Source organism: Myotis yumanensis, unplaced genomic scaffold (assembly GCF_028538775.1).
Source record: "Myotis yumanensis isolate MYYU_CA2020_CCGP unplaced genomic scaffold, mMyoYum1.0.hap1 SCAF_16, whole genome shotgun sequence".
Classification (NCBI taxonomy): Eukaryota; Metazoa; Chordata; class Mammalia; order Chiroptera; family Vespertilionidae; genus Myotis; species Myotis yumanensis.
In genome coordinates, this window is record NW_027223767.1 from 1,498,057 (window position 1) to 1,523,326 (window position 25,270).

Here is a 25,270-nt window from a genome sequence, read left to right on the forward strand (position 1 = left end):
CTCCCTGGGCCTCAGTTTCCTCTTCTGCTACACAGTGCAGAGCATCGGGACTGGATTGGCCAAGGCGCAGAGGAGCCGGGGGTTTGCCAAGGATCACTGCATTGAATCCAGCCAGGAGGCAGCAGCAAGAATGAGGAATGATGGGAAGATCCCTGCTCCGGGCCCTGAGTCCCAGGAGCGTCCCGGCTCTGGGGGGGACTGCACTTGGCACGTTGTCTCTGCCCCTTCCCCAGCTGCAGCCCCTGGCCCAGAGGGACCCAGTGACCTGGAGCGTGGCCGGAATTTCGTTCTCCTCCGCCTCGTGACAGCCCTCAGCTCCCCTCCCCGCCTTGGCAGCTAATGCATCTGTCACGACTTTCCTAACGAGGCTGCTGAGGCCCCTCTGGGACGGACACCTCCTCAGGCCAGCCAGCAGCTGGGGGGCCCGTCTCAGGGTCAGGTTGGAAAGAGGGGGACCAAGCCTCTCTCCTGCCCACAGTCCCAGCCTTCTCAGCTCTGGGGGGCGTGGAGGCCCAGACCGGCCGCGGAGCCAGCTGTGTGCGGTGAGGGGTGCCCAGGGACCTGGCAGCAGGAGTGCCCACACAGCACTCATTCTTTGGCCCTGTGACTGTTTGTAGTAATAATGCTTCATCTGGTCACAGAGACGTCTGCAGGCCTGCGGTGCCAGGGCTGAAGTCAGCTACGATCTGGGTGTTCATACTCCCTGCCCTTGGGGAGGTGTGGCCCAGGGGAAAGACAGTAACCAAATAGGCTGTTTGTGTCATTACACATTCCTGTGTGGGACCGCGCGCGTTGTCACAAGCCGAGACAGGCATGCAGAATGCTAAGTGTCTGCTGGAGAGAGGACGCCTGTGCCTCGCTGGGGGGCTCCCGGCACCTACAGGGCTCAGCTAGGATTGAGTGAGTCGGTAGACCCAGATTCTTGCCCCAGGCCACTGCCCACCTTCTGTGGGCTCCTCGGGGCCTATAAGTTTCCTTCCAGCCCCATCACCTCTGAGTGGAACTCAGGCAGCCGATGCCTCCTTCAGTGCTCCCTGCCCTCCCTGCCAGGGCCCTCAAGACATCCGCCAGCAACTACTAGACTGTGGGATGCCCGAGGCACTGCCCCAGGGGATGCCGGGAGCCACCGACAGCACAGCTGCTGCCGCGGGCTCCACCTGCCATGTTGCCTGAGCCCCTTTGCTCTCACAGAGCCCCTGGGCTGGGCGGGAGGAAGCCCGGGCGAGATGAGATGGGGAGGCAGTCCCTGTTGCCGGCGCTGTGGAGGGTGGCCTTGAGCCTGGCACTCACTCGCTCACTGGCTCGCTGGCTCACTGGCCGGTGCGTGTGTGCCGGTGCTTTTGTATCGGTGCGTGTGTATCGAGTAACTGTTCGCTGCCAGGCACTGTGCTCTGGTGAGACCTCCTGCCGCCTCCGCCCATAGACCCATTCGGGAGGCCCACTAGTGTTTTGGGTTAAAATTCAAGTGCAGTGAGCAGTCCTTGGGGAATTTCACCCGTTTATCGCTCATCTTCCCTCAAAGCGGTGATTGTGGCGCTGACTGCATCTGGTCCGCCCAGCTGCAGCCCCCTCCCCTCCCCTGCCCTGCCTTTCAGAAGCTGTTCCGCTGCCTGGACCAGGGCCCCTCTCCCTCTCTCACCCTTGAAATCCCTCCCTGCCCCTCCAGAGGGAGCCGCTGTCCCCTGGGATCTGCCTGGTCCCTCTCTTGGGTGCAGCAGCCCAGGGTGAGGGTGTGCCCTGTCCCCTAGACCCACAGTTCTTTGAGGACAGTGCACAGACTGCCGCCTCTGCATCCCCTCAGGAAGGCACAGGTTTGGCTGCAGCACTGCCCTGAGCCCCCTGCACAGGCTGGTCCCGGGGGGCAGGGGGGGGGGGGTGTGCTGTGGGGAATGATGGGAGCGTGGAGGAAGCCCTGGGACAGGTGCTCTCTGTGGGACCTGCCGACACTCCTGTCCCCCAGGTGCGGCCCTCTCTCTCCCTCTCCTCTCTCTGCAGCGGGAAGGTGGGAAGGGAAGAGGTGCACCTGCCATGGGCTTTCTCCAAGATGGCCCCTGCTCCTTGCCCTGCCCTCTCCTCTCTCTGCTGCCCCCTTCAGCCCCTCCTCCCCTCGGGTCTGCATCAACACACCATCTCTCAGATGGGCTCCTGAACATCCCTCTTGCCCGCTCAGGCAGGACTGGCCCGGCGGTCAGCGTGCTGGTGCAGGGGTCAGCGCCGGGCTCTGCCCTCCAGGGCTCCTGTCTGGCCAAGGTGGACAGAAAGAACTTGAACTCTAATGTAAAAAGAACCTTTAGAGCAGTGGTTCTCAGCCTTCCTGATGCCGCGACCCTTTAATACAGCTCCTCATGTTGTGGTGACCCCAACCATAAAATTATTTTCGTTGCTACTTCATAACTGTCATTTTGCTACTGTTATGAATCGTCATGTAAATATCTGATATGCAGGATGTATTTTCATTGTTACAAATGGAACATAATTAAAGCAGTGATTAATCACAAAAACAGTATATAATTATATATGTGTTTTCCGATGGTCTTAGGTGACCCGTGAAAGGGTCGTTCGACCCCCAAAGGGGTCGCGACCCACAGGTTGAGAACCTCTGCTTTAGAGGCAGCAGAGCGCTGTCTTTGAGACGGGCAGAGGCGGCCGAGAGAGAAACGTGAGCTGATGAGGAGTTGGGACCAGCAGTCCAGGTGGGGCCACCGCATGGCCTGGCAGAGTGGGGGAGTGAGGGACAGCAGGGAACTGGAAGCTGGAAGGTGGGCAGAGAGCCCTTCCCCGCTTACCCTTCAGGGGCTCCCGCTGCCAGGAGCCAGATCCCGCCTCCGATGGCGAGCAGGGAGCAGGCTTACCCACCGCTCCTCTCAGGCCAGCCTGGCCCCGGTTCCTCACCACCACCCCGCCCTCCAGTGTTGTGGGCTGACTGTGCGCACAGTTGGGGGGCTCGCAATGAGCTGTGTGGGCTGTGTCCCTGGGGCCTGCTGGGTGGGCTGTTCTGGTTTGCCAAGGTCCTGGCATGTCTGGCCTTCAGCCACAACTCGTCAAGCTCCATGTGCACAAGACGGAGGTGCAGGGCCGACGCCAGGGTGTCAGGTCATCACAGTCATGTGGACCGCCCTCCCTGGTTAACGAGTGGGTGGAAACCTGGAGGGGGCTCTCCCAGCATGCCTGGGGGCTCCGCTGCCTCCCCCCCGCCCCAATCAGGGCGAGGAACGAGGCTCACCTGGGTTGAGCAGCTACTGTATGCCAGATCTGCGCAAAGCTCTTCGTACTTGGTAGCTTGTCACCACTTCTGAGGTGGACTCGGGCCGCTGAGGCTGGTGGGTGATGCAGGGAGCCCAAGGTCACTCAGCGGGCAGTGGCAGAACCTGGCCGCGAAGGCAGGTTGTACAACTTCAAAGCCCGCGTTGATAACTGCCGGGCTGGGCTGCATCAATGATGCCTCTTAGTTTCTCTCAGGCTGTGGGCTCGCAGGGTGGGCGGGTGGCCATGCCATTTCAACTCTCTCTCCTGGCGGTAGGCATGATGCTTTGCAGTAGTAGGTGCTCAATAAATGCTGTGGGCAGGGGATTAGGGGGGAAGGAGACTTGGAAATTCCAGGCTTTTGGACAAAGAGTGGGTTGAAGGAGGCTGGAGGGGACAGCTGCCGGTGGAGGCCGGGCTGCTGGGGCTGGCCACGCTGTCGGTCAGGGCTGCCTGGGGCATGGACTCCAAGGGGCTCCGGTGCAGTGTGGAGGCTCTTTCTGACCGAGCTCCTGGGCGAGGACCCGTTGGGAGGGGCCGTGTGAGAGAAGCTCATTCTCTTGGCAGCAGAGCCGGGTGCTTTCTGCGTGGTGCCCCTGTAGCGCTAGCAAGGTGCTACCTGGTCTGGTGCTCAGGTGGATGGGAAGGGAGGGGTTGGTGGGCAAAGAAAAACATCAGTAACAATCAAAGGCCACAATGTTTGTTGAGCACCTACTGTGTGTCAGGTGTCAGGGATGTCATTTGTCCTCTTAAGGCTAACAGATGAGAAAACAGGCTCCGAGAAGGTAAGGCCAACGAGCAGAGCTGGGTCCGCTCCGGGGGTCTGTTTTCAACTCTGGGCCTCTTCTCTCTGGCCCACACCGGCCTCCACAGACGCCCCGTGGCTCTCTGAAGGCCCTGCAGCCTCGTTCTCAGATGTCCCCCATGTGGAGCCTTCGAGTAGAGATGTGTCTCCCCCTGGCCCTCTGGGCTGTTCCTGGGGCGTGAGGTGCGGGGTGAGGGCCTCTCAGCCCGACTCCCCAGAGGGTGACCCCGCGCAGTCAGGACCACGGGTTTGCTGGGCCAGGCACTGGGGACACTCTTCCACGGACCTGCCTGCCAGGAAGGTGGGGTGCGCATGACCGCCGTCGCTGGTGAGGGGCCCTGGCCGAGGCTGAGCGTGCCCCAGGACCCCCAGGCTGTCCAGGCAGTTGGGGACACTCAGGCCACAGGGGAGAGCCTGGTGATCTCATCCCGGTCCCGCACAGCCCCGCCCGGCGACCCCGAGCCTCCACACCATCAGCAGTTCTGTCTGGAGTGGGCTGTGCAGTGTGAGGAGGCTCTTCTGGGGGGAGGAGCGGTCAGTACGGCCTCACTGGGGATTCCTGAGCCCCACAGGCCTGGGCCGCAGCCAGCCTGGAGGAGGAAGGGGGAGCCTGTGCCAGGCAGGGCGCATGAGGCTGGAACCGCACGACTGGGGTTCCAGTCTTGGCCTCGCTTGCAAGTTGTGTGACCTTGGCAAGTGCCTCACCATCTGGCCTTCAGTCGTCTCATCTGGAAAATGGGCACATTCATAGCATTGGCCTGAGAATAATCCCAGGAGCAGTAAGTGAAAGTGCACGGCCCGCCCAGAGCACAGGGAGCACAGGGAGGTGGCCTCTTGCCTGTGCTGGTGCTGCTATTAGAGGTGTCCTCCGAACTTCTGGCTAAAGTATCCCGTTCCTTATCCTCCCAAGCCCACAGTAGGACGGTAGGATGGTAGGATGGTAGGACGGTGCTTCCTGGACAGCTCCAGCGTGGGCAGGTGAGGTCATGTGACCAGTTCTGGCCAATGAGACTCGCGTCCCCCAGGGGCCTGTCTCTCGGCAGCCTCCCTGCCAGCTCCCAGGAGGTGAGGTGTGAACGTGAACCAGACTTTTGTTGTCTTAAGCCCTTGAGATTTGAGGGTTTTGTTACAGCAACAAAGCCCCCCTGCCTAATCCATCATGACTGTCAGGCGCCATCATCATTGTCCAAGTGTGACCCGCCAGGGCCCAGCAGGGCTGTGTGAGCTGCGAGGAGGGGGCGACTCCGGGGCTGAGTGCTGACGGGGCTCAGAAGTGTTTCACTTGGAACCTCACTCATCTCCTCAACTTCTTGCTGTTTGTTCACATCGTTCGCTCATTCATTCATTCATTTGGCAAGTGTCTCTTGAGCGTCTGTTTCGAGGCTGTGGGGAGCTGGGGGTTGCTCTGCAGAGTGGCCGGGCATGGGCTCCCCGGTGGGGCTCCGAGGTGGGGGACACTGAAAGGGCAGGGTGGGCGTCAGACTGGCAGAACCCGGGCCGAGGGAAGGAACAACATTCAGGCAATGGGTCCTGCTTGAGCAAAGGCCGAGAAGCGGCGGAGACCTGGGCAGTAGGGTCAGGCCAGCAAGACACGGCCAGGGAAGGGCCAGGCTAGAGGGAGACGTTGGCCTTTGGCCCAGTGCTCCAGGCTGAAAGACGAGGGTAAATCGTGGGTAAAATGAAAGCCCAGCAGTCGGAGGCAGGGAGCCCAGATGGCAGCCGGACCGAGGATCCACGTGGCAAAAACCCGACAGGTCTAAACAGGCAGCGCAGGCATGGGGAGAGCTGGGCCGGCGGCAGTGCTGTGGGCAGCACCCACCGCCTGGGGGAGCTGTGGGCTGGACAGGGACACCCTGCACGGTGACAGGGCGTCCGGGGAGATGTCCAGAATGCAGTTGGTTAGTGGACTGGACACTGAAGGAAAATGGGAACCACCTTCCCGCCCAAGAGCAAACCATTGACTTGGGGGTGAGGCCTAAGCTGGGGGAGGTGGGGGGGGGGTTCGTGTTTCTTTTTTAAAAAAATATATTTTTATTTATTTCAAAGAGGAAGGGAGAGGGAGAGGGAGAGATAGAGACATCAGTGATGAGAATCATTGATTGGCTGCCTCCTGCACACCCCCTTGTGGGGATCGAGCCGGCAACCTGGGCATGTGTCCTTGACTGGGAATCAAACCCTGAACACCTGGTTCATGGGTCAACGCTCAACCAGAGCCACGCGGGCCGGGCCATGTTTCTTCCATGTGCCTCTCACTAAAGAAGAAGAAGGGAATTCCTGCAGGGGACTTATTTTTTTAAGATTTCACCATTCAACGGGAGGCTTTCCTGTCTTGAATAACTGTGTTTTACTCATTTACACATGTTTATTGAGCCCATACTATGTGCCAGGCACCGTTCTAAGTGCACAGCAGTGAAGAAAGCCGAGACCCCGCCCTGCTGGTAGGAGACAGCACTCAAAGAGTGTTGGAAGGTGCTAAATGTGATGAGAGAAAAAATCCAGCAGGGAAGAGGCTCAGGAGTCGAGGAAGTTGCCGTTTTAAATTAGGGAATCAGGTGGCCTCCTGAGCAGGTAACCTGGGGGCCAAAGCCCTGAGGGAGGGAGGTGGGCCTGTGGCTGTGGGCAGAGGGCTCTGCACAGGCCCAGAGGCGAAAACGTGCTCCATGCTGCAAAGAAGGCAAGGGCAGTGCGCCCAGCGAGCGAGCGGGAGAGGGCTCTCAGGAGGCCTCAGGCCTGGCCAGGACCGTGCTGCCCTCCAGGTGAGGTGCAGGCTCAGGGGCGTGCTCCCAGCTGATTTTGGAGCCCGGAGCACAGAGGCCAGGAGTAGGTTCCCTGCGGCTGGCCAGGCCTCAGAGGCTGCAGCCATCTGGGCCCAGCGAGCCCCATCCCCCTGCCCTCCAAGGCCTTCCTGTCTCCCTCCTTCTTCCAGGAACTGCGCTTCCCTGGACCCTCCTCTCTGTCCCCTTTGCTGCCCGCCTGCCCCCCAGGTGCCTCCTCAGCCTGTGGTCCTCTCCACGGGCACATGCCCTGGAGGTGGCCTCGGGCGGGAGCTGCCCTTCCCCATGAGCCCTGGGCAGCTTTGCAAGCCTCTTGTTTCTCTACGAACACAAGTACCCATCAGCCTCACCTGAACGAACAAGAAATTGGCTTTTATATCCTCCCATCCTCCACCCGGGCTTCTCTCAAAGGTGAGACTGGGGGACTAGATGAAAAGCCCCCCAATATAGAATGGTGCAACCTGAGTGTCCCTGCGGCAGGACCTGGACTGGGTGGGTGAATGGCCACACCTCCTTGCACAGCTGCTGGGACGGCCCCAGGCAGCTTCTTGCTCAGCACATTTGAGCCTCAGGGACTCTTCGAGTCCCCCCCCCCCCCCCCCCCGCCCCCGCCCCCACCGCAGTCCCTCACTGGTGACCGTCTCTTACCCACATTCCCCTTTTAATAACAAGGGGTTCCAGACAGGTGAGGATGCAGAAGAAGGGCCAGAGTGTAGTGACCAGGTCCCTGCCCGGGCTGGGTGCCAGTTAACTGGCTGAAGCCCACTGTCTCTGCACTCAAAGGGTTACGCCCATGTGGAAACACCCAGAACATGTCAGCTTTATAACTGCCGTTTTCACTCCAGGTAGCAAGGGGGCGCTTTACCTTAGTGTTCTCTGTGGGCCTGTCCTACCATCAGGTGCAGAGTGGGCCAGAGCACTCCATTGTACAGATGGGAAGACTGAGTCCTAGTGAGCGAAAGGGACTTACTTCCAAAGAGGAGCCGACAGCCTGGAACTGTTGCTGTAACAACCGTGCCACTGATGGAGGGCCCCTTGCTGTCCTGGGAAGAGGATGGGGTCCATGTCCCAGTGGAGGGGCAGCTGGGGCAGCTGGGAGCTGACTGGGGCTCTCTGAGCCCGAGCTGCCCTGTAGCTGTGTCGTGGTCAGGGTGAGCTCCTCTGTTTTGATCTCCCACACACTCAGAAACCCCCTTCCCTGCCCGGTGCCCCTGCCCTGACTTTCTTCTCATCACACACCCTCCTGGGGCCCCGCTCTCCTGACCTTCAGCTCTGGTCACCACTGCTCCCTTTCGCCTGTAAGCTGACCCCCCCCGTCCCCCCACGGCTGCCCAACATGCAGGCCCCCAGGGGGTGTTCCAGTCCTACCTGGAGCAGCTGCCGAGCACCCCTGGCTGCCCCCGAGGTCCCCTTCCTGCACAGCTCAGTCTCCCCCCTCCCCATGCCCTTCCAGGCCGCCGGCCTCACTGTGGCCCTGGTCTGCCTCCTCTGGGCCAGCTGTGGTCGTGAGGCCGATCTGGACCCTGTTGGGCCTTAGGAAGGTGGGGCCCCCGCCTGGGCTTCAGATGTGTGGGGGCATTTGCATGGGGAGAGGGCCTGGAGCTTTGCTCCGAATGTTACGAGTACTGTGCCCAGGACGTGCACACGTGTGGGAGCTGCTCCCAGGGTTGGGAAGCCTGCTTGTCATGGAGCCAGAGAGAATGAGAGAGCCCAGGGTGGGCAGTCCCAGAGCTGGCGTTGCAGGAGGAAGTCCTCTGGTATTACACTCATTCCTAATGCCAGCCCACCGAGGCGCACAGAAACACACGCACACGCACACACACACACACACGCACGCACGCACACACACACACACACGCACACACTTCTGCTGCTTGCAGTCCTTCACAGACACCTACACACCATGCTCTCCACTGCCAGCCAGCCCTCTCCACACAATCACGGACACACTTGCGTCAGGGCTCTGATGACACGAGCGCATACACACGTGTGCACAGACACTCAGCTGTTGCATACACCTACCAGTCAGAGGTGGTGGTCACAGGGACCATGACTCAGAAGCCAGCTTTTCATGGAAAAATAGCCACCAACACCTGGGAACGTGTCCCATGATCACAGGCATACACGGACACACACGCGCACACAGCCACAGCAGAGGCTCCTCCCCACTGCTGGTGTGGGGGTTTCTCTTTTTCAGTGGAGTCTCATCCCCCACCCCTGGAGCTGGAGCCCACCCAGAGACCCTCCTCACAGCCGGGCCCTGGCTCTGTGGGTCAGAGGCCCCTGGTGTTCCCTGCCCCCCAGGAAATGCTTGCCCGGCTGGCCTCAGTGTGGGTCTCGATGGCCTTGTGTTGCGCTGGCAGCTGGCCTGGGCCCTGGGATGGGCATAAGGTGTTCTGCCTGTGCTCTGGCCCCCTGCCCAGCTACACCTGGCAGATGTGTCCCTGTCCGCCCTGCCTACCAAGGGCTTGCCCTCTCCTCATTTCAGAAGTAGGGAAACTGAGACAAGGACACCAGGCACACCTTCCTCCCATTCCTTGCCTCATTTGAGACTGACAGCCCCCTCAGAAGCTCATGCATCCTGTAAGTGGGGACCTTCAAGGTTATTTTCTCCAGAGGCCCAGAGAGGGTAGTGGTCTTTCCCAAGGTCACACAGCAAGTCCATGGTACAGGCTGACCAGATACTTAGTCTAGAACTCTCCTGTGGGGGCCCATGTATACCTGGTAGGGGTGCTGAGGGAGAGCAGGCGGCAGGGAGGAGGCAGGGCCAGGTTTGCATCCAGCCTCCCCTCTTCCCGCTCCTGTTCCCTCTTCTCCCTCCCCTGGGTTTGTTTGCAGAATGACTCACAGGAATGCAGCCAAGTCCTGATGGATGGGAAGGCAGAGCCGAGAAGTACCGGAGAGCCTCTCTAGGGTGGGGGCTGCCTGGGCGGTGGGGATAGAGAGGCTGGTGATCTGGGAGGCTTGTGCGCAGGCACGGAGACTGAGGCCCCAGGAAAACACTGCCCACTGTGGAGCCTCCTTCACCAGTGTGAGCACGTGCACACGCACACGCACATGCTCACAGGCTCAACGCAGCAGCACACAGACTCCCGCCTCCTGCCTTCTTCCTGGACCTGCGTCTCCATGTGGGCCTTCTGCAGCTCTGGGCCCTGTGCACGGCGCACTGTAGGCGATACCAAGTGTGTGTGGGCACTGAGTGTGACTCAGGTCGGATCCTTCTAGATGCATGTGTTACCCCTCAATTCCTCCTGGCCCTCAGGCGGTGCTATCCATTCACCCTGTGGCCTGGGTGGGGTGTGCGGTTGGGGGGGGCCACACCCCTGTCCTCCAGCAGCTGACCAGGTGTAGGGGGGCCGGGATGGGCCTGGGGCAATGGGCGGAGCCTCTTAGAAGACAAGGGTGAGGCTGAGAGCTGGCAGAGAGCCTGGTGAGCCCAGGAGGGAAAGGGGGGGGATGAGACTGGGGTCCCTCGGGAGCCTCCACAGGGGAGGGTCATCTCTCCTTGAGGGAAGCTTCCCCCAACCCCCCCCCCCCCTTGACAATGTCTGGGGCACCTCTGAGGAGCAACGAGACATTCATCTCCTTGGTCCCTGCAGCCTCATGCGGCGGAGGGCCCGCCTGGCCCAGCAGCCCTGGGGCCTGTGTAGGACCCCTGCCCCCAGGCCCGCCCCGCAGTGCCTGCTGGTGGCTGTCCTGCGGGTGCAGCCCTGCTGGGCCAGGTCCGTGTTTTCTAGAGAAGCCGAATTTGGATTTTTATGCGCCCCTCCTGGTTCAGTTAACAAGAGGGCAGTGTGGTTCAGGCTGCACGTGTGGGGGCAGGGCCGCCAGCCCCTGTCTGTCCCGGGTGCCCGGGCTTCCCTGTGCTGTGCGTCTATATTACTGGGCACAGTGTGACATTCCTGAGGTGTGGCTCTGTGCTGGCGTGAGCAGGACATCAAATGACGAGCTGCCGCCTTGGTGGGAAGGTCAGTGGACAGAGGATGCGTCAGGCCATTGTGTCCTGAAGAAGGAGACCGTGGGGCCAGGCAGGCCCAGCAGTGTGTTCTAGGTGGAGGGAGGGCCAGTAGCGGGGCTGCAGGCAGAGCGGGAGGAGATGAGGCCCAGAGGCAGTGGGGCAGGTGGCACAGGGATCGCAGTCCCTGGGATAGTTTGGTTTTAACTCGTGTGTGAGGTGGAGCTGTGGAGGGTTCTGAGGGAGAGAGGGGTGCGATCTCACCTGGGTTTCAGCAGCGCCTGCGGGCTGCCCTGAGGGCTGAAGGGGCGGGCGGCCCAGGGAGGCTTGGCGAGGGCTGCACTGGGCCAGGCAGGCCGAGGGAGTGCCGGCTGTGGAGCGGGGAGCGGGGCTGCGCGTGGGCACAGGGTCTGGGGCATGGGCGTTCTGAAGTTAGTGGTGGGAGCTGCACAGTTCCGAGGACACCAAGAACCTTGGAAAGAGTGGGTTGCATCTCAATACCAAGTCTTTAGGCTCTAAAGTTCAGAGCTCACCAGGCCTCCTAACCAGATCCAGCTGCAGAGACGCGGCAGGAAACGAACTCACAGGGAGGGACCTGGGCTCCTTTTTCCTTTGTACCTGTATGTACTTCCCAACTTTAAAAATTAAATGTAGGCCTTTCTCTCTAAAAGGAACTGCTCTGTGACATGGGGAGGATGGCCGGGGACTGATCTGGAGGGGCTCTGTCCGCTGGGCGCTGGGTCTGCTGCGCGTTTGGGCAGCGGGTTTGGAGCAGGAGTGCGCTCGGGCCCAGGGCCCACCTTCTGGAATTCCACCCCTGCTCACAGGGCTTGGTCAGGTCACAGCCAGAGGCCCTGGGGGTCCCATCTCAGTCTCATGTCTGAGCTGTCTGCCTGACATCTCCACCCAAAGACCACCTTTCCCTGCTCCCCTTCCCCACGGCCCTCAGCGCCCCAGGCGAGGCGGCTCGCTCACTCCATTTCTGGGCAGCTGTGCCTGTTAGCAGGCTCTTCCTTATATGGAGGTGAAATCTGCCTTCCTTTTGCTTTTGCCCCCCCTGAGCTCCTTCTCGGAGCCCCTGTTTCTGGGTCTGTGGCGTGGGGCACCCACACCCCTCCCTGCCCCAACACCCCCCCCCCCTTGGTCTTGGGAGGTTGTAAAGGACTCAAAAAATCTAGTAGCTCAGAACACGTGTGGTATCGGCAGTCCCTCGGCACTGGGGACTCGGGGTGGGGGGAGGGGGGGGTGGCGCTTGCCCCAGCAGTGCACCCAAGCAGGATTTCCACATGAAATATTCAGTCTACGACCGTGAGGTTGGTATTTGATACTTTCCCAGAGATTGAAAACAGACCTCTCCACAGGCCAGGAGGGTGACGGCCGAGAGCCAGCATAGTGTGACAGCCGCACTGTCACGCACGCATCCTGTCCCCTCAGCACGCCCGGGCCTTGCTCCTCTCCCAGGTTACGTGTGGGAAGATGGAGACCAGAAATCAGATGGGAAACGGGTATGACTCTCTCTCCCGTCACACAGTTCGGGAGGGTGGAGGCCACCTTCCCTCCGCAGATTGTGGGGACACAAGCCTGGAAGGACGTGCCAGCTGTGGTCGGTTGGACTGGGCTTTGGCACTGGCGGCTTGTTGTGTGAAAGACCCTGTCTGTACTTACGGCTGCGTCGTCCAGGGTGCTGGGTTAGGGAGTGTTCTTCTGGTCTTAGACTGTGAGCTTTTTGCTAAGTCTAGGGAGAGAGCTATCACATGGCTTAGAAGTCTGTTTTCCAGCCCATATCACGCCCCTCCCCTCCTGCTGCCTGGGAGGTAAGCAGGAGCAGAAACATTATCCCTCTTCTCAGCTGTGGAAACTGGGCCCAGAGAGGTTGTGGAGCTGCCCAGGGACACACAGCCAGGATGCCACAGCTATTCTTGCACTGGGCTGGCAGGGCAGTGCCTTTCCTTGTTTAGGGTGAGTGGGCAGGGTGGGAACCATGACTTCACCCCCCAGGAACTCCTGGAGAGCCCAGGGGGCATCCGGAGCCAGGTCTGCTTCTTCCCTCCACACATATGGCGGCTAGCCTGTCCCGAGCGGGCCGGGGTTCCGCTGGCCCGGAGGTCACTCAGGCCTGTGCCTCTCTCTGCTCTTGGAGCTTCAGGTTCCACACTCTAAGGTGGGCAAAGGACGCCCGCCTAGGGGAGTGCTAAAGGATTCCGTGGGGCGCGCTGGGCAGAGTTGGCACCATCTTTATATGCCACCCTATGAGCCGTGGTACGGCCACCTGGGTTCCACCAGGAAATTTTGGGATAAAGTCAAACCAGGAAGAAGAGTACAAGAACAAGGATGTCCCCCTCACTCATTCCCCCTTTTTGCCCTCCTGCCCTCCTCCTCTCCCCTTTCTTCCCCTCCTCCTCACCCTCTCTGATGGTAAGAATTCACACAGCACACGCATGTCCCTCCCACACCAAGCCTCTGTCAGCAGCTCCGTCCCCACCCCAGAGGTGCCGCAGACACAGGCCCCTAAGAAAGCCTCCCGTTCCCATGTTCCTTGAGACGCAGGCTCTCCCTGCCCAGGAGAGGCAGCCCAGGTCTCTCACGCCCGCCCGGCACTGGGCCTCCCATAGCAGGGAGGGAGCTAGCCAACCAGCCCAGGGCCAGGCTGAGCCGCAGCTCTCAGGAGGCTCCAGGGCCCTCGCCTTCCGAGGGCTGAGGGCTGGGGGCCAAGAGAAGCCATGGACTCACCAGCATCCTGGGGGCCACCAGGCCGAGGGAGGGCAGAGGCTGCACAGCGCTGAGCGGAGCTGGGAAGGGGCGGGAGGGTCATCTGAAGAGTGGGTGAGCCACGCGGAGACTCCTGGGGAGCTGCCACCCAGGTGTGAGGTGCACGTGTTCACCCTCACACGGGAGCCTGTGCGTGTCCTTATGTGTGCATCTGTGTCACATTTACATGTGTCCATGTCCCTGTTTACGTCTCCTGTGTGCATACTAGCACATGTGTGTATTTCATCTTGTGAGTGTGTGACAGATGGTATGCCCCGCAGTTCCACCCGGGGGAGCATGTGTGTTCATGCCTGTCCTGATCGTTCAGACCTACCGTGTGCCCAGGCCCCTCTGGAAAGCTGGGGGTGCTGCAGCCCCGAATCTGGGGGCGGGAGTAAAGCTGAAACTCTCTCATGAGGTTCCCTTCCAGGCAAGCAGAGGAAGCCTGGAGCCAGGGAGGGCCTCAGAAGGAGAGGAAGGGGAGGGGGCGTCGTCAGTCCCACCCTCAGGCACCTGGGGACACACTGGGCCTAGGTTGGGGGCTGTGTGGCCCAGTGAGAAGAGCAGGGTGGGGTGGTCTGTGTGTGCTTGGGTGCATGTCTAGGTGGGTGTCCACTTGATGCACATGTCCTGGCATCTGCGCATGTCAGGCCTGGTGTGTCTCTGCATGTATGTTTATGTGTGAGGGTGTCAGGCTGGGCCTGTGGGTCTGACTGTAGGTGTAGGTCTGCCTAATTCGGGCGTGTCTGTGTGTGCGTCTGCCCGACTCGGGCGTGTCTGTGTGTGTCTGCCTAACTCGGGCGTGTCTGTGTGTGCGTCTGCCCAACTCGGGCGTGTCTGTGTGTGCGTCTGCCCGACTCGGGCGTGTCTGTGTGTGCGTCTACCATATTCGGGCGTGTCTGTGTGTGCGTCTGCCCGACTCGGGCGTGTCTGTGTGTGCGTCTACCATATTCGGGCGTGTCTGTGTGTGCGTCTGCCCGACTCGGGTGTGTCTGTGTGTGTCTGCCCGACTCGGGCGTGTCTGTGTGTGTGTCTACCTAATTCGGGCGTGTCTGTGTGTGGGTCTGCCCGACTCGGGCGTGTCTGTGTGTGCGTCTACCTAATTCGGGTGTGTCTGTGTGTGCGTCTGCCTGACTCGGGCGTGTCTGTGTGTGCGTCTGCCCGACTCGGGCGTGTCTGTGTGTGCGTCTACCTAATTCGGGCGTGTCTGTCTGTGTGTGCGTCTGCCCGACTCGGGCGTGTCTGTGTGTGGTTCTGCCCGACTCGGGCGTGTCTGTGTGTGTGTCTGCCTGACTTGGGCGTGTCTGTGTGTGCGTCTGCCCGACTCGGGCGTGTCTGTGTGTGCATCTACCTAATTCGGGTGTGTCTGTGTGTGCGTCTGCCCGACTTGGGCGTGTCTGTGGGTGTGTCTGCCCGACTTGGGCGAGTCTGTGGGTGCATCCGGCCTGCTGGTGCTGACCCAGGCTCTGGACTCTGCTCTGGGAAAGTGCCGGTGGCCTCGGGCCTCCTCGGGCACCACATGGCCCCGAGGTCTCAGTGTGGACTGTGTGCAGGGCTGATGGGGGTTATCTCAGGGGTGGGGGGCTCTGAGCGTCCCTCAGGGTCCCTGGGGGAATGTATCCATGGGATGGTCACCACAGCGCACCTCTGTAGCAGCAGGATTCAGGCACAGACTGGGGCTGGGTCAGATGTTGGTGTGTGGCTAGGTACTATTGCTGGGGTCAGAAGTCCATTCATGACAGAAGGCAGGGTCAGTCAGTGGCTGGGGTCAGGGGTCAGGGGTCCTGGCACAGAGGACTGAAGAGGCCTTAGCCACACCACTGCCCTCAGCCTCTTGGTGGCTTCCTGGCCAAGAGTGTGGATCCGAGCCCTGGGGTGCACCTCACGAAGCAGGGCGCAGCCTGAGCAGTCCCCGGGCTGCCGGCACCATGCAGGCCCATGGCTCCGGGAACAGCTCTATGGCTGTGACAGGATCCCGCCGGGCCAATGTGCTCCTGTGGGTGACCTTGGTCGTAACCCAGAGGCCAGGGGGCCCTCTGGACCCAGGACTGAGCCAGCGGATGCAGAGCAGGGGCAGCGCCTCCCACACTGGAGAGCCCTGGTGCCCTCCCCTCTACTCACCCATTTCTCCTTCCCCATCTGTTCCCTTCTCTCCATTTTCCTCTCTCTCATCCTCCTCCCTCCCCTCTGTGCTTCCTCCCCATTTCTTTCTTCCAAACTGGCTGCCCAGCCTTCTCTTGTTCCCATTCATTCAGCCCCATTCATTCCAGCGTCCCCTACCCCAGCCCTGCCTGCGGCCACAGCCCTCTGCCTCCAGGGCCTTGCCTCCTCCAGCTCAGGGCACAGGCCCAGCCTCTTCTCGTGGACAGTTACTCAGGTGCTGAGAGAGACTGTGGAGGCCCCGGGGCCTGCAGGCGCCCTGCCACGGGAGGGGTGCAGGGCAAGGGTGAGAGGTTACAGAGGTGGGGTTTCTCCTCTGCAGCCCAGCCCAGAGGAGAGGGAGCCTAGGGGGCGTCTGCCTGTGGAGGCTGTGGGTGTATCACCTGGTGGTCTCCTGCAGTCCGGGAAAGAAGGATGGACAGACAGACGGCAGAGAAAGCCACAGAGAGCAGAGATCAAAGGTGGCGCCGCTCAAAAGCAGGCAGGGAAAGAACTGGTCTCTGTCACAGGCTGGCAGGCAGAACCCAGCTCAGCCCTTACAGGGCCAGGCCAGGCCAGAGACTGTGCCGTGCCCACCCCTACCCCCACCACCCAGGGCGGGAGATGGATGCCAAGCAGCCTTTCTCCTGCCCAGACGTTGGCCAGAAACTAACCAGGGATATCCCAGATTGTTCCTCTCACCTCTCCTGCCAGCCCCTGGGTGGGGGAGTGAGGGACCAGGCACGCCAACTGTTTGAAAATATTGTAAAAACTTAAGGGAACTTGGATATTCATAATCCTGATCTCCCCCCTCCCCCCACACGCCTTCCCAGCTAAAACACCAAGGTCTTTGCTTTCAAAGGAAAACATTTTCTCCAGTGTGAGCTCCCAGCCTCACAGGGCAGCTGGCTCTCGGGAAGTCCTGGGCATGAGATGGTTTTGGTGGGGGAAGGACAGGAACAGGGCTGGGATTGCTCAGCGGCCGGCCAGCCCACCAGAGAAGGGGGTTGTCTGTTTTGTACACTGCTGTCATAGGGCCCAAAGGAGAGATTTGTGGGTGTAGATTTGTGGAGGGGAGGTCTGTGGAGGGGAGGTCTGTGGATGGAGGTCTGTGGATGGAGGACTGTGGATGGAAATCTATGGAGGGGAGGTCTGTGGAGGGAAGGTCTGTGGATGGAGGTCTGTGGATGGAGGTCTGTGGATGGAGGACTGTGGAGGGGAGGTCTGTGGATGGAGGTCTGTGGATGGAGGTCTGTGGATGGAGGACTGTGGAGGGGAGGTCTGTGGATGGAAATCTGTGGAGGGGAGGTCTGTGGATGGAGGTCTGTGGAGGGGAGGTCTGTGGAGGGGAGGTCTGTGGATGGAGGTCTGTGGAGGGGAGGTCTGTGGATGGAGGTCTGTGGATGGAGGTCTGCGGAGGGGAGGTCTGTGGATGGAGGTCTGTGGAGGGGAGGTCTGTGGATGGAGGTCTGTGGATGGAGGTCTGTGGATGGAAGTCTATGGAGGAGAGGTCTGTGGATGGAGGTCTGTGGATGGAAGTCTATGGAGGAGAGGTCTGTGGATGGAGGTCTGTGGATGGAGGTCTGTGGATGGAGGACTGTGAAGGGGAGGTCTGTGGAGGGGAGGTCTGTGGATGGAGTCTGTGGATGGAGGTCTGTGGATGGAGGACTGTGAAGGGGAGGTCTGTGGAGGGGAGGTCTGTGGATGGAGGTCTGTGGATGGAGGACTGTGGAGGGGAGGTCTGTGGAGGGGAGGTCTGTGGATGGAGGACTGTGGAGGGGAGGTCTGTGGATGGAAATCTGTGGAGGGGAGGTCTGTGGATGGAGGTCTGTGGATGGAGGTCTGTGGAGGGGAGGTCTGTGGAGGGGAGGTCTGTGGATGGAGGTCTGTGGATGGAAATCTATGGAGGGGAGGTCTGTGGATGGAGGTCTGTGGAGGGGAGGTCTGTGGATGGAGGTCTGTGGATGGAAGTCTATGGAGGAGAGGTCTGTGGATGGAGGTCTGTGGAGGGGAGGTCTGTGGATGGAGGTCTGTGGAGGGGAGGTCTGTGGATGGAGGTCTGTGGATGGAAGTCTATGGAGGAGAGGTCTGTGGATGGAGGACTGTGGAGGGGAGGTCTGTGGATGGAGGTCTGTGGATGGAGGTCTGTGGATGGAGGACTGTGGAGGGGAGGTCTGTGGATGGAAATCTGTGGAGGGGAGGTCTGTGGATGGAGGTCTGTGGATGGAGGTCTGTGGAGGGGAGGTCTGTGGATGGAGGTCTGTGGATGGAGGTCTGCGGAGGGGAGGTCTGTGGATGGAGGTCTCTGGAGGGGAGGTCTGTGGATGGAGGTCTGTGGATGGAGCTCTGTGGATGGAAGTCTATGGAGGAGAGGTCTGTGGATGGAGGTCTGTGGATGGAAGTCTATGGAGGAGAGGTCTGTGGATGGAGGTCTGTGGATGGAGGTCTGTGGATGGAGGACTGTGAAGGGGAGGTCTGTGGAGGGGAGGTCTGTGGATGGAGTCTGTGGATGGAGGACTGTGGAGGGGAGGTCTGTGGATGGAAATCTGTGGAGGGGAGGTCTGTGGATGGAGGTCTGTGGATGGAGGTCTGTGGATGGAGGACTGTGGAGGGGAGGTCTGTGGAGGGGAGGTCTGTGGATGGAGGACTGTGGAGGGGAGGTCTGTGGATGGAAATCTGTGGAGGGGAGGTCTGTGGATGGAGGTCTGTGGATGGAGGTCTGTGGAAGGGAGGTCTGTGGAGGGGAGGTCTGTGGAGGGGAGGTCTGTGGATGGAGGTCTGTGGATGGAAATCTATGGAGGGGAGGTCTGTGGATGGAGGTCTGCGGAGGGGAGGTCTGTGGATGGAGGTCTGTGGATGGAGGTCTGTGGATGGAAATCTATGGAGGGGAGGTCTGTGGATGGAGGTCTGTGGAGGGGAGGTCTGTGGATGGAGGTCTGTGGATGGAGGTCTGTGGAGGGGAGGTCTGTCGATGGAAATCTGTGGAGGGGAGGTCTGTGGAGGGGAGGTCTGTGGATGGAGGACTGTTGATGGAAATCTATGGAGGGGAGGTCTGTGGAGGGGAGGTCTGTGGATGGAGGTCTGTGGATGGAGGTCTGTGGATGGAAGTCTATGGAGGAGAGGTCTGTGGATGGAGGTCTGTGGATGGAAGTCTATGGAGGAGAGGTCTGTGGATGGAGGACTGTGAAGGGGAGGTCTGTGGAGGGGAGGTATGTGGATGGAGGTCTGTGGAGGGGAGGTCTGTGGATGGAGGTCTGTGGATGGAGGTCTGTGGATGGAGGACTGTGGAGGGGAGGTCTGTGGATGGAAATCTGTGGAGGGGAGGTCTGTGGATGGAGGTCTGTGGATGGAGGTCTGTGGATGGAGGACTGTGGAGGGGAGGTCTGTGGAGGGGAGGTCTGTGGATGGAGGACTGTGGAGGGGAGGTCTGTGGATGGAAATCTGTGGAGGGGAGGTCTGTGGATGGAGGTCTGTGGATGGAGGTCTGTGGAGGGGAGGTCTGTGGAGGGGAGGTCTGTGGATGGAGGTCTGTGGAGGGGAGGTCTGTGGATGGAGGTCTGTGGATGGAGGTCTGTGGATGGAAATCTATGGAGGGGAGGTCTGTGGATGGAGGTCTGTGGAGGGGAGGTCTGTGGATGGAGGTCTGTGGAGGGGAGGTCTGTGGATGGAGGTCTGTGGAGGGGAGGTCTGTGGATGGAGGTCTGTGGATGGAGGTCTGTGGAGGGGAGGTCTGTGGATGGAAATCTGTGGAGGGGAGGTCTGTGGATGGAGGTCTGTGGATGGAGGTCTGTGGATGGAGGTCTGTGGAGGGGAGGTCTGTGGATGGAGGTCTGTGGAGGGGAGGTCTGTGGATGGAGGTCTGTGGATGGAGGTCTGTGGATGGAAATCTATGGAGGGGAGGTCTGTGGATGGAGGTCTGTGGATGGAGGTCTGTGGATGGAGGTCTGTGGAGGGGAGGTCTGTGGATGGAGGTCTGTGGATGGAGGTCTGTGGAGGGGAGGTCTGTGGATGGAGGTCTGTGGATGGAGGTCTGTGGATGGAAATCTATGGAGGGGAGGTCTGTGGATGGAGGTCTGTGGATGGAGGTCTGTGGATGGAGGTCTGTGGATGGAAATCTATGGAGGGGAGGTCTGTGGATGGAGGTCTGTGGATGGAGGTCTGTGGATGGAGGTCTGTGGATGGAAATCTATGGAGGGGAGGTCTGTGGATGGAGGTCTGTGGATGGAGGTCTGTGGATGGAGGTCTGTGGATGGAAATCTATGGAGGGGAGGTCTGTGGATGGAGGTCTGTGGAGGGGAGGTCTGTGGATGGAGGTCTGTGGAGGGGAGGTCTGTGGATGGAGGTCTGTGGATGGAAATCTGTGGAGGGGAGTTCTGTGGATGGAAATCTATGGAGGGGAGGTCTGTGGATGGAAATCTATGGAGGGGAGGTCTGTGGATGGAGGTCTGTGGAGCGGAGGTCTGTGGATGGAGGTCTGTGGATGGAGGTCTGTGGATGGAGGTCTGTGGAACACATTTACTCAGTTGATCTGGGAGAACAGGAGCCATGAGGGAGACATGGCAGACAGGGCCCTTGGCCTCTGACCTGGCTCAACATGTTTGTAAGAAGGGGAAACTGAGGCTGGGACTGGGAAAGTAACCTGGCAGGGTCCCTGGTGCTGACCCAGGCAGGACACTGCTCCTGGTTCGCCCGTGAACAATGGGGCCTCTTCAGTGGCTAGCAGACTGGCCCAGAGGTCATTACCCTGCAGAGGCGGGGTGGGCTCCTTCCTGAGCACTGGCCTCCCACCAGCCCTGCCAATGGCCCAGACCACTCCCCCCGAAGACCTGGCAGTTGGCTGTCGCTCCATCTTGTCAGGGGCCACCTCAGTGGTCTCCCGCTCCTATCCTCTCTCTATCTCTCTTTTTATTAATTCTCACCTGAGGATATTTTTTCCATCGATTTTCAGAGAGAATGGAAGGAAGGAAGGGAGGGAGAGAGAGAGAAACATCTCCCATATGCGCCCCAGCTGAGGCTGGGGATCGAACCCACAACCCAGGTACATGCCCTTGACCAAAATTGAACCCGAGAACCTTTCAGTGCACAGGCCAGTGATCTAACCATTTAGCTACATGGGCCAGGGGGACACTTGTTCTCTTTATAGCCGCCAGGGGGATACTGTGAGTACCTCAGGGGAATGTCTCTCCTGTGCTCAAACACTGCAGACTCCTCACCTCGCTCCCTGTGAAAGCCAGAGTCCTTACAAAGACGTGGTCCTTGTCACCTCTCTGTCCCCATCTTTTCCCACTCACACGTTGCTCTCTCTGCGCCAACCACACCAGCCTCTGCCATTCCTTGAATATTCCCACCCTGTGCCTGCTCTGGGCCTTTGCACTTGCTGCTCTCTCTATCTGCAGTGTCCCCCTCAGACAGCGGCATGCTCACTACTTTAGTCCTTCAAATCTGTTCTCAGATGATTTCAAGGGTGAGCTTCCTGAGCCCCCACATGAAACAGCTCCCAGCCCCCTTCCCTGGCTTTATTTTTTTATAGCACTGCCCCACCTAATGCAACACACTACATCATTTACTCACTCACTCCGCTTCCTGTCTGTATCGCAGCTAGAAAAGACTGGAAACTTTTTCTCATTCCTAACTCTTAGAATGGTGCCTGGAACATAGTAGGTGCTCAATAAATATTTGCCAACCAAATGGATAAATATTTCTGCTGCACTCAAGTTGCGTGAACTTGGGCAAGTCTATTGTTTGGACCTGAGATCTGTCTCTGAAATAGGGAGGGTGACTGCGTGGAGGAAAAGACAGAGGTTAGAAATCACTGGCCGACTCCTCCATAAACAGGTGCGGAGCAGATGTGAAACCTGCCTGGCCCACCTCGGGCCCCAGGCCTTCATATTTGCACACAGCCCCAAGGCGAGGAGGGCCTGCGGGTTACCAGCTCAGGTCTGAACTTGAATGCAACTTCTGGATCTAAGTGGCACGTGCCTGGTCTGGTGGGTGGAGTCCAGAGCCCTCTTCTCTGCTTCTTGTGCCCACCTGGTGACCCTCGGCTCACCCCTGCCCCTGGTGGCATATCAGTGAGCCTCACACCTGGCAGCCCTCCTGGCCCTTTTGCCTGCACCCTGCCAGCTCATGCTGGGGTCTCCTCCATGGCTCCTGCGATTATTTAGCTCTGGGACAGCTTTTGGACTCAGATTTCGCAGGAAAGCACCTATTCAGTGCTGGGCAAACCAACGGGCACCGTCCAGGCCCAGGCTCTCCTGAACACGGCGATACCTCGCCAGGAAAGAGCGGGCCCTTTGAGACTGGGACATCCCACTCTCGCCCATAGAGCTCTCCCACCAGTCAATGGGATGGGTCCCCTCGCCCCACTTAGCCTGGAGTAGGACTCATTGGTGGGTAGTGGAGTCAGACCCCTGGACAGAGCAGGGATCTTGCCAGCCAGCAACCTCCCCTGCTGGTCATTCCCTCAGCATTTACAGAGTGTCTGCTGTGTGCTGGGTGCTGCTGCCGTGATCCTGTGGAATCTGCCAATAGAGTCTGAGAAGACAAGCAAGAGTTTGGGGGCCATGAAGACCTAAGTTTGAATGTTGACCTTGTCACTTTATTCATTCATTTGCTAAATGCATGTTGAGCACCTGCTCTGCCAGGCAGAGGTGGCAAGATCTCTCCAGACACCTATGGTCAAGTAGGGATCAGACTGTCTTGCTGTGTGTTGACAAGCCTTTGTCAGCTCTGAGGGATGGGCAGAACCCTGCGGGGCATGTAGGGGCTGTCCTAGGACATGACACTGCCTCTTAGCACTTAAAGAAAGGCCCTGGCCAGGCAGGGGCTTCCATCCCCTTTGGCAGATGTGAGTCTGGACCTTCCACCGGACAGCCCGAGGAACAAGACGGAGGGCGCTGGACAGATGAAGGCTCTGCTCTCCTTTGGGATAAGCCATGAAACCACCATCTCAGTCCTTCCACCCCCAAGGGCATGGGGGGGAATCCAGAACCCGTGAAGGGCAGCCCTGAGCGCCCCTGCTGCCCTTGCCCTGGTGCTCTCCATCCCCACCCCCCTGTTGTTCTCTAAAGGGGCTGCTGGCTCCCAGAAGAGAAGGCCCCGGGCCTGGTCATGCTCACAGGAAGGGCTGGGGTCGGCCTCATTCGGTCCTTCACTTACCCATTGATCCATTCAACAGATACTTACTGAATGTGCGCCAGGCACCATTCCAGATGTGGAGGATACACAAACAAAAATAAATACACAAATAGGTAAATTATAAGGTACATTAGCAGCCAGGGAAGAACATTCCAGGCAGAGGGACCAGCAAGGACCAAGGCCGTGAACTGAGTGAGCCTGAAAAATGCAAGGGGCGGTGAGAAGGAGGGTGGGGGTGCGGTCACCGGTGGCGGGCCTGACCGTGTGGGCCCTCAACAGCTGTGAGGACTCTTCCTTCTTCTGATCGCTCTAAAACCAGGGTGGGTGGGAGCCTGCCCTGCTCCCGGGGAAGAGGCAAGCGCTGCCATCACATCTGGCCGGTCTTGACCTTTTGTGGGTGGCTGCATGGAGGAGGTGGCTGAGCCAGGATGTGACAGGGACAGGCTGAGGCGAGGGTCAGGTGGCACTGTGACAGGTCATGGATCGGTTTATGGCTGGGTTAGTGTCCCCAGCAGGTATTTGTTTCTTTGTCTAACGGTGCACACAGTGGGCCTCTCCTGGCTCACCCAGCAGCCTTAGGTCTGAGGGACCCTGGTTCCCAGGTCAGATCATAAAGGTAGAGACGAAACAGTCTGCATTTTAAAGATGGGGAGCCCAGGGAGGAGCTGGGCTGCCCAGGGCCTGCTGGCTGGGAGCAGCTGCTTGCAGTCAGCCCCTTCACAGGTGAGCCAGGGGTCAGTCAGCCGGAGGGCTGTTTGGGTCCATTTCTGGGAGAGAGGCTGCTCTTTGTCCCCAGGTGGGCGCCGCACTCAGGAGTCTGGATGCCCCGGGCCTGGCAGAAGGATCAGCATGAGCAAGAAAACAGCGAGGCTCTGGGCACTTGGACTGAGTAGGTCCGGGCTAGAGCCCAGGCTCTGTTTTGCGTTTCCCAGTTGACACGGGGATTGCCTGTTCACGCCACTCAGAAACGAGTGGTCTCTGTGCCACCGGCCCCTGCAGTCCTCAGCCAAGGACCTGGTGGCACAGCAATCCTGGCATGAAACCCTTTTTTGCTCTCCCCACCCCCAACCCAGAGGGGGCTGGAGCAGTGAGGTGGAGATGCTGCCAGGAGGGGTGGGGAGAAGCCCCTGCCCTGGATGTGTGGGGAGGTTGGTAGGTGCAGGTGGAAGTTAGGAGATGGGGAGAGGGGAGGTGGCCCATCTCTGAACCACAAAACCTGTGCTCCCCTCTTACCAGAACAGATAGGGGTCTGAATGGAAAGCTTGGTGAGGGTTGAGGAGAGTGAAACACTAGCGAGTGGAGACCAGAGGAGCGCGGAGAGAGCCAGGTCTGACAAGGCTGTGTGGTCTGTGGCTCAATAATCCATAATACGATCGATAATAGAATAGACCGACCCCTATAGGTCGGACACGTGTCTGGAAAGAAGGGTGGGTAGGTGGATGGAGAGGCGAATGGATGGATGAATGAATGAATGAATGAATGGTGCGTAGGCGGTGAGACGCCCAGCAAGGCGGTGGCCAGCCCAGCGCTCAATCACAGTCCCTTGGCATCACACCCTCCTGACCGCTCAGACACCCCCACACACACTCACACACACACACACACACTGCTCAGAACGCCTCCCCCCCCCCCCCCCCCCCCCCCCCCCGCAGCCGCCTGGGGCGCATAATTCCAGGCTGGAGGCGGCTTGGGGACTGGGGCAAGGAGGGGCCACACCATTGCGGGGCTCTACGCCAGCCTTTAGCGTTCTGCCGAGGGGTGGGGGTCAGGAGGGGAGGAAACCTGGAGGTGTGGTCCGTCTTGAAATACCCGCCCCCTCCCCGCCGCTCTTCTTTGTCTCCGGCTAGTCCTCCACGGTCTCCCGACCATGACCTGCTTCTTCAGGCAGCCCTGGCCGCGCAGGCTTCCAGGCTGCTCCTGGATCCCAAGTGTCAGCTCCAGCTGCCCCCAGGCCTTAGGCAGCTTCCCCTGCCCAGCAGGGTTCTCCAACCCGTGTCTCCAGCACCTGGAGCTGGCAAGTGCCAGGATCCGTGTCTAAGCTGCGTCTCCAGTGCAGAGAGGGGCGTAGGATGAAGTCCCCGCCTCTCCGCCTTCCCTCTTCCTCCCCTCCTCCCCCACTGCTCGGCGCTTTGCGCCCTGACCCCATCGCAGCCTGTTCAAGCCTTAGTGGCTCTTCTGCGGTTATGGGATCCCCAACAGCACTCGGTCTACCGCCACCCCCACCTCGCCCGCCGGGCCTCAGCCCACACGCAGAACACAGCCCCATGCAAGATCGCCCTCAGACACACACCACAGCCTTTGGCGGACGCACGGCCCTGCACAAGCGCACTGCCTCCTCCATGCACAGCCCCAACAGCCACAGTCCCACTCGCAAACAAGCCCACACGTAACACAACACCCCTCAGACACACTCGGGCCCACGCAGACACAATCCCCCCCCCCCCCACAACCTCACACAGACACAGCTCT

The 25,270-nt window shown here is 59.8% G+C and overlaps 1 protein-coding gene across 3 annotated transcripts in view; it reads left to right on the forward strand.

The window, feature by feature from the left end:
- RAI1 (retinoic acid induced 1) overlaps positions 1–25,270 on the forward strand; it is a 116,512-nt gene that overhangs the window by 20,888 nt on the left and 70,354 nt on the right. The gene's annotated exons all lie outside the window — the stretch shown is intronic.